The following is a 7641-nucleotide window of genomic DNA, read 5'->3' as shown; positions in this document are numbered from 1 at the left end:
GATATTTTGTTTATGTAATTTTTAGGTAAACAGCTTCCAAATAATATTTATATGGTTAATTATTTTTTAAAGGTCCACTTTAATTAGCAAATTCTTAATTCATAATATATGTGCAGTATAAAAACTACTAATTCCAACATCTCTGTGAGTGTGTTCATATTTTTTATTTTTATTATGAATCATATTTTTCTTCTTCTCTTCATGTCTCAGTTTTGATTTTATATCAGTCACTGTGAATGAAACAATAGTTGAGACTGAAATTTGGTGATATTTTCCATAGAAACAGCTCCCCTTTCTTTGCCAGACATCTAGAGTAAAGTCCTGTGGTTCTAAAATTGATAAATCTATTCCATCTAAAGTCCTGCTAAATGATATATGGGAATAAAGACGCAGACCTACTAGAGAATGGACTTGAGGACACGGGGTTGGGGGAAGGGTAAGCTGGGACAAAGTGAGGGAGTGGCATGGACATATATACACTACCAAATGTAAAATAGATAGCTAGTGGGAAGCAGCCGCATAGCACAGGGAGATCAGCTCGGTGCTTTGCGACCACCTAGAGGGGTGGGATAGGGAGGGTGGGAGGGAGGGAGACGCAAGAGGGAAGAGATATGGGAACATATGTATATGTATAGCTGATTCACTTTGTTATAAAGCAGAAACTAACACACCATTGTAAAGCAATTATACTCCAATAAAGATGTTTAAAAAAATAATGATATATAAATGAGAAGAAAGAGGTGTCAAGAGAAGCAGATGAGAAAAGGGAAAGAGGAGAATTACTAATTATTTTTAAATAGCAGAAGAGGAAAGACAAAGGATGATAATAGTCATCATAATACAAATACTTATGAACAGTCACCATACAGAGGGAACTGTGTATGCTTTACAAGCATCATATATGTATATATATATATATTTTTTTTTTTTTTTTTTTTTACAAAGTAGGCAATGAAGGTTTAAGGAAACTATGTGCCCAAAGATACAGATAGAGAGTGACTGAATCAGAATTTGAACTGAAGGCTGTCTGATGCCAAAGTATATACTTTTACCAGTGTAATATACTGCCTTCCTAAAACTCTAATGAATCCTTAGAGATAGCCTTAGCTCTAGCAGTTACAATCAGTGGTATAGATTTAGAGGGCAATGTTACACACAGTATCATTTCAGTAAAAGCAAAGATCCTGCTGATGTCTGGTACATGTATTTACACTGGCTTTACAATATTAGATTACATTTTTATACTTGGAAAAAGCTATCAAACTGTCTAAGAAACAGTAACTGTTTCATTATTTACTTTTTATTAATAACTAAACTCTTTAAAGGAAATGTTGTTCCCAAAGATTTCAAGCTTTTATAAAGAAAACATAACTAGATGATATGAATTTTCCATGCAAATGGAAGATAAATTTAAAAAGAAACAAACTTCGGTCTAAATATCGGGGGGAGGGGGGGAAATTCCTTAAGAAGTCAGCCTTCACTATTAATAACACCAAGAACCAGTTTAGGCCAATGATGGACAACTCAGGTAAGAGAAACTTGTTTTCTCTCCTTATCTTTCACCTAAGTCTACCCACACACAATAATGCTTTTGCATCTCACCCTTCTTGCAATTCTCTCTCTCTTTCTCTCTGTGCATGGTAACAATATTTCTTCAATCCAATGCCTTTCCCTCTTACCCATTCTTCAAGTTCATTATTTTTGCATGACTTTATAATTTCCTAAGTCTCCTCCAAGTCATACTCACTCCTTGTTCAGAACTTTGATCTTTGAGATGTCCGCCAATCCTTGTGTTTGGCAATATGCAGCTTCTAGATCAAACGAGATTAGTAATCATAGATACTTTGAAATCTGTGCATGTGATCAGGTGAACTTTAGAAAGAAACAGATGTGTAGAAATCTGGGAGGAGGTGTAACCCTTTGGAAAATATGAAAATTTTTCAAATTTCAAAATATGAAATTTGAAAAATTTTCATTTGCCAATCTGTTATTCATAGCAACTTCTCCACACAACTTGTAAATTATTGCCAAAGGACTTTATTTCCCTTGGAGATAACACTTTCTAAATTGTTTAGACGTGATTTGGGCTACTTACCATTTTTATCTGACTTCATTAAATGGAGAACTAATAAGTCAAATCATCATTATCATTTCTTTCCACCATCATCACAATAAGAGCTGGTAGTTTTCTGGATAAGGGGGTGGAGGGGAGGAACAAAATATCAGGCAGTATTAGCCTGACCATGGTGTAGGATAAAACAAAGTAGCTTTACTATAAATAATGATACTTAAATACAGTTTCCTTAAATCATTCATCAGCACCATTTTTCTTCAGAGAAAAAATGAACCTTCCCAAAACTGACTCTATAGACATCAGAGACTCTCCATAGCAAAGAGGCAGTAGAACAAAACAACCAAGATAAACAGTAGTACTTACATAAGTGACTTGTTTACACCTGAGTAAGGAAAAATAAAGGTGTTTGTATCCTATTTTAATGTGGTAGTTACAAGTATGCATGGATAGGAAAATGCATTACCCTAAGCCCCAAAGTAACATTTATCACAACTCAGATCCATTTTAGGGAGGCCTGGGGGGTGCAAGTGGTTAAAAGGTGAGAACAGCTCCTGTATGTGCTGTTAATTTAAGAGTGCAACCAGTATCTATAATTACTTCTGAAAAGAACAAGTAGCAACTGAGTGTATTAACTGTCAACAAACATCTGCTAAAAGTGGTAATTAACACCATAAGGCTCATGGAACTCAAGACAGACATCAGATCAGCTATGTAGCACCACAGTAAATGTTTGCTGGGACATCAGACCATCTTAGCCTTGTCTGAAATTTTCCCTAGTTAAATACTCCTGGTTTATAGTCTAAAAAGCCTGCTTCATAAAAGCGTGAGGTGTCAAAGGTCCACACGAGTAGGTGTTTTTAAACACTAAGTTCATTGGAATATTTGCAATGAAATACAAGGGGTCAGGTCTCCAAAAATAAACTAGTAACAGAAAGGGAGAAATAACTAAACAGTCAAAACAGTCATCGCATAATCCATCTTCTAAAGCCCTAATGTAATCTTATCAAGGGAACCACTCGGCATCTATTTGCTATTATTTTAAACAACTTTTCAACAGATTGTTAGAATAGAGCTTCAGGGTCCATATTTGAAAGTGGACAGCTACAGTCAGAACAGAAAGAAAAGTCAGGTGACAGTCGACACCCAGTCAGGAAGAGAGAAAGGGAAAAACTATAAAGAGAGCATAAAAAGTTATTGAATGCAGTCATCAAGTCCACTTTTTATGTCCAGGACATTTCCTGTGTTCAGTATTGAGATGGCTTCCAACAACTCCAGAAAGATCCATCTCTTTTCAGAAAGTCACTCAGGTCTGTGTCACAGTCAGCTGAGAATCCCAGACACTAAGGCCCGCTTTAATGAGACTATTTTCATATGTATCTGTACATATATGTAATTGGAGGTCTACAGGAGATATACACATGTGTTACAGACTAGAAACTGCAGCATGTTGACATGATGTTTGCATCAAATGTTAATTTATATACACTGCTTGAGTTTTCTGTTCAGTTACATTTGTTGCTTCATTTGCATAAAGGTGTAGATGCAAAATTAATATATACTCAACATCATGAGTTAGTTATTAGGGAAGTGCAAATCGAAACTACAATGAGACATTCTCCAGGATGGCTATAATTTAACTAAAATAAAATAAAACAGAAATAAATGTTGGGGAGATTATGGAGAAATTGGAACACACATTGCCGGCGAGGATGTAAAATGGTTTGGCCACTGTGGAATTTGACATTTCCTCCAAAAGTTAAAGATAAGAGTTACCATATGACCCAGCAATTCTACTCCTAGGTATATACCCAAGAGAACTGAAAACATATGTTCACACAAAAACTTGTACATGAATGTTCACAGCAATATTAACCATAAGAGCAAAAAGTGGAAACAACTCAAATGGTCATCAATTGATCAATGAATAAATGAAATGTACATACTACAGAATATTGTTCAGTCATGAAAAGTAATGAAGTAGTGATACATGCTACAACTTGGATAAATCTTGAAAATATTATATTAAGTTAAAGAAGCCAGACACAAAAGGGTACATATTGTATGATTCAATTGATATGAAATGTCCAGATTAGGCAAATCCATAGAGACAGAAAGTAAATCTGTGGTTGCCAGGGGATGGGGGCGGGAAACATTGGGAGTAGAGTTTATTTTGGGGTGTGATAGAAATGTTTGAGGATTAGTGGCAGTAGTTGCACAATAGTGTGAATATATTAAAAACCACAGGAGTGTGTACTTTAAAATGGTTAAAATGATGAGTTTTATGTAATGTGAATTTTATCTCAATTAAAAAAAAGAAGAAATCAAAATATGTACATTTTGTTTCCATGTTATCATTTTCTAAGTCCACTGTGTTTAAATGCTTCCACAGATAATTAAATGCATTCAAAAAGTTAATGTTCAGCTCTCTGATCTGACAAGCAGGATTGCTTCTAGGTACTTCATAATGTTTCAATTCCCAAAAGAATACACTTTACTGAACCTTATTAAATATTTAAAGGGATATAAGAGCTTAATATAGAATGTGTTACCTACATAACACTCTACCATGCCATTCATATTCCTCTTGGCAGAGGGCAATCTTCTCCTCAAATATTCCATATAGTCTTAGAAACAGAGGAAAAAAAGGTAAAAATCATGGCCTATTTTCATATAGGTCTAATAGAGTTGGTCAGTATTGTCTCTTCTATGGGATATACTTTAAAGGAGAGCAATTCAGAATAGCTGAGAATTTTCTAAGCAGCCCACTCCAGTTCTTCTTTAGACAGGTACTTTGTTTCCTTTAACTTTTAAATTGTCTTCAAAAAAAAATTTTTTTTTTTAGATATATATTTTTTTAAATTAATTAATTTATTTATTTATTTTTGGCTGTGTTGGGTCTTCGTTGCTGCACACAGGCTTTCTCTAGTTGTGGTGAGCAGGGGCTACTCTGCGTTTCGGTGCACGGGCTTCTCGTTGCACTGGCTCCTCTTGTTGTGGAGCACAGGCTCTAGGCATGTGAGCTTCAGTAGTTGTGGCACGTGGGCTCTAGAGTGCAGGCTCAGTAGTTGTGGCACACAGGCTCAGTAGTTGTGGCTTGCGGGCTCTAGAGCGCAGGCTCAGTAGTTGTGGTGCATGGGCTTAGTTGCTCCGCGGCATGTGGGATCTTCCCGGACCAGGGCTTGCATCTGTGTCCCCTGCATTGGCAGGTGGATTCTTAGCCACTGTGCCACCAGGGAAGTCCCCGCACAAATTGTTTTTTAATTAAAAAATCAATTTATTGATATGCAAACCAACTGGACCAAACAGGACAAACAGGATAGAAGCAATACTCTAAACAAGCGTTGACTTAAGAGCTCTGATGCCAACCAGGAGGACACCCAAACACAAGTTTAGCATGGGGGTAAGAGTCTTTATGTCTTCTGGTGAAGGCAAAGCCATTTGGTTGGCACTTCGTAGGAATATCTTTCCACCAGGTCCTCATCGTAAGGTATGTGCCACGAGTCTCCAGTTGTTGGCACCATGGTGTCAAAGATGAGAATATGCTGAAGAGTTAGTTTTGATCCCGGATGCCTACAATTGCCAGCTGATGTCCTTGCTGCCACTTAAAGAACAGGCATTGGGTCTTGGCATCAGGAACACAGGCCTTGTGGTCCCACATCAGATCTTTTGTGATAAACTTGCAGTGGTTCCCTGAGTGCAGTGTGGCATACAGAAGGAACGGCATCCTCTGAGAAGTTGTCAGCAAAAAAAAAAAAGCTGGCTTGCTTTTGCACCTTTTCCATATCACCCTTCCTCCACCAGGAATTCTGCATTAACATATGCTTCCAGCCCGGGACCAGCACTTGAAGATTCTGCTTGGCTAGCTGAGAGACCACATCCAAGAGAACTTGAGACTCACGAGCTTTAGGAAACATTTTGGCAACATTGAGGTCATCAACGACAATATCAAAAGGAGGACAGTATTTTACAAAGTTCTGAAATCTCAGGTTCCTGAGGTGTTGTCTTTTTGTATTGGTCACCTCCATCTATCACATCCCTCATGATTTTTTCCTTGAGAAATTCATACTCTTCTGAACTCAGGTGAATAGACTCTACAGTTTTTCCACAGCCCAAACACTGACCAGTTTGCTGGACTGTGGTGAACTGTCCTTTCCATTGTTCTCCAGGAACACTTTCAAACCATGCTTTTATACTGTGTGCAAATGACTCCCCAGGATATAGCTGATTATTTCTTAGATACAAAAGAATGTCATGTAGTTTGTTTGAATACAATCATCTTTCATGTCTTTTCCAAAATCAAAGAAGGCTTTTAATGTTTCCAACATAGGAAAAATATCATGACCTAACAACTCTGGATACAAATTCCAGGCTACATTTACATCTTGATGAAATAGGGCTCCCTGTATCCCTGGATACAGTCACTATAGTCCTTTTTTTAAGGAATCATGACTTGTTTGATGTCCTCTAACAGCAGAAAGGCCTCCCTCCATCTGTCTGTAAGGATTAATCCCTGGATGAGAAGAGTGTACGCTCCAGATTCTAAATGCTTTTATCTGGCTTTCATGATTTCATAGACATCAATAATTTCTGATGTCTGCTTATGAAAAACACAGAGACACAAATACTTGACCAGCAAATCATAGCCTACAATACCATTGTTTTTTGCAGCTACCTAGGCCAGCACAGATTTGGCCACATCTACAGAAATATGGCATTTAACCATCTGTGAAATGATCCAATTTTCAAAGTTAGCCTTTTCTTTGAAATCTACCTTAAGTTTATCCCACTCCTCTGAATTCAAAGGTTTGTCGGGAGTTGAATAATGTTCTTCACAGGTGGCAAGACGTCCTCTTTACTCAGAGGATTCATCTGTTATCTCTTCTTAGCCGCTCCAGCTGCAAACATGTGGGCAGAATCAGGAGAAACTTGTTTATTACCGCCCTCATCTTTTTTCCTGACATATCTGGCTTTGGCAATCAGCAGATTCATTGCTTTGGTATTTTGTGGAGACACTGTTTTAAGAGAAAACCACTTCTCTTGGTTCCTGATGCCATAACAGTCTTTGAGAAAGAGAGAGAGAGAAGAGTGACCTGGGCCTAGACCAAGGTATGGGCTGCTCTTCCAAAGTTTAGGAAAGCTTCGAATACCAGTGAAATAGAAAGTCATTATGCAGTTAAATCAGCACCAGATTGTGAGAGGCATGCCCCAATCAAAAAGCCCCAATTTCTACAGCATAATTAAGGGATTTGCAGGTAGGGGGCGGAGAATCGAAGCGCAACTTTCTAAAAGATGATTTTCAGCTTCTCACAGACAAATCAAATGCTTTGGGGGCTAGCAGCAACGAAGCTTGGTTGAGTTCTCTCCATTAAACAAGGATATGGGGACATCCAACCTTGGTCGCAAGTTCCAGGACCAGGGGACAGAGCAGGAATCCTCTGGTGCCTGTTATATTCCAATCCGCGAACAGCAGCACCCACGTACCATGCAACCATAAACGCGGCGGAAATTCCCAAAAAAAATTTTTTTAAGAATTTTATTATTAGATTTTCTAAATCTTACTAAGACAA

General features: G+C 37.7%; 1 pseudogene; it reads right to left on the bottom strand.

The window, feature by feature from the left end:
• Positions 1-5484: 5484 nt before the first annotated feature.
• On the bottom strand, positions 5485-7240 carry LOC137769508 (mitochondrial ribonuclease P catalytic subunit-like; annotated as a pseudogene).
• Positions 7241-7641: the final 401 nt, after the last annotated feature.

Source organism: Eschrichtius robustus, chromosome 9, assembly GCF_028021215.1.
Source record: "Eschrichtius robustus isolate mEscRob2 chromosome 9, mEscRob2.pri, whole genome shotgun sequence".
NCBI lineage: Eukaryota > Metazoa > Chordata > Mammalia > Artiodactyla > Eschrichtiidae > Eschrichtius > Eschrichtius robustus.
Note: the sequence above shows the minus strand (reverse complement) of the source record. Positions and strands in the feature narration are given on the sequence as shown.